Genomic DNA, 1,823 nt, shown 5'->3' with positions numbered 1-1,823 from the left:
TTTTTTTTTTCAGGTGCATGTGGGTGTGGAAATTTTAATATCAAAATAATGTTATTTCCTCAGTATCACCTCACTCGCAAGGTATTTATTGCATCAAGTCATTCCGTAAGTGTAGGCTCATCATATCCTGATGATTTTAGAACTCCTTCCCAAGGAGGACTTTGCTTCTTTGTTGCCAAAATAATAAAACCCCGTGACTCTTGCTCTTGCCCCTAGAGTTTTGTGTGAAGAAGTATTTGCTCCCAGTGGTGACCCCCTCATCTCCTGACCCAGATCCTAGATACCGAAAGTCTCAACAGCCCTAGAAGGCTGACTGCAAAGGTTTGTTTTGTTTAAGGAGATAAGGGAATTATCCTATTGTGATTATTTTTTCTTTTGTAGTTAAATAATTTTAACTTTGCCAAGTACAGCTTTTATTCTTCAACTCTTTTGCTATCTTCAACTCTTTTAAACTATGGAACAGTTTTATGCTTCAAATTTCTGAGCTAGGCACGGAAGACTCAAAGGTAAGGTTTCTCTGTAGAGGCTCATATTACAGAAACTGGTGACCCTCAGTTGTTCACCAGTTCAGTGTGATCTGTTAAAGTTCCTTGATCCTCTGTCAACGTGAAACTTTGATGGTGCAGGGCAGTGAGCCCCATGCTATCATGTTAAACAGTCATAGCCATCTTTCCTTTACTGATTTGTGATTCTTCATTTTAAATTTAAAGCTCAAAAACAAATGAATTTTCAGAACGCCTTTTTGACGTAGTGGTTTACTGGGCAAAGTTTGTCTTGCTGCTACCACATTACATTCTAATTCATGATGAAGTAACACAAACAAAGGGAAGTAAAAGAAAGGCAAAAGAGCTGCAGTGGTTTTCTTTATAATTTCCAAATTTTGTGGTTTTCTTGTCTCTGACTTCAACTTTTCTAGAAAGTAGTACTTGACAGTTGTTTGTAGGCAGAAAGAAAACAGAAGCCATTCTGATTGTCATGAAAGTGAAAGAAGGGAAGTGACTTTCCCCTTACTAACTACGAAGTGTAAGTTAGCAAAATTCAATGCAGCAAAGATTGGGGACGAGAGCCTCTGGCAGGGTGAAATCATGATGCCAGTGTTGAGGCGCACAAAGACAGAAAAATGGCTGCATCTGCCAGAGGTTCTAAGAAAAGCAATTCCTGGGTCAATGGACTGAATTCAGCTTTCCAAGACCAACTACCTGACTTTCTTTCATATAATTCACATGTGATCAGCTCTGTAGAGAAGGGAGAAGTCACACCAATCAATTCCCAAAAGACTGGTAACCAGGCTGCAGTCGCTAGACAACCAACAAAGCTCTCTGGCAGGATAATGCATATTAACCTTGCCTAAAGACTCCACCTAGTTAATAAATTTACTCAGGCAATGAAAAAATACCCTTGAGAAACCAGGAATTAATAGAAGAGAATTGGCTGATCCCAAAAGATTCTACTTTAATCTGGATGATAATATCAAAAATGATAACACGAACATTTATTGCAGGCCGAATATGGACCATCCACTGTTTTGCGATTTTCTTTTTTGAGACAGGGTCTCACTCTGTCACCCAGGCTGGAGTGCAGTGGTGTGCAATAATTAATAGCCTACCCACCAAAAAAAGTCCAGGACCAGATGGATTCACAGCTGAATTCTACCAGACGTACAAGGAGGAGCTGGTACCATTCCTTCTGAAACTATTCCAATCAATAGAAAAAGAGGGAATCCTCCTGAACTCATTTTATGAGGCCAACATCATCCTGATACCAAAGCCTGGCAGAGACACAACAAAAAAAGAGAATTTTAGACCAATATCCCTGATGAACAT

Source organism: Rhinopithecus bieti, unplaced genomic scaffold, assembly GCF_001698545.2.
Source record: "Rhinopithecus bieti isolate Rb0 unplaced genomic scaffold, ASM169854v2 scaffold_1403, whole genome shotgun sequence".
NCBI lineage: Eukaryota > Metazoa > Chordata > Mammalia > Primates > Cercopithecidae > Rhinopithecus > Rhinopithecus bieti.
This window is presented reverse-complemented; position numbering follows the sequence as displayed.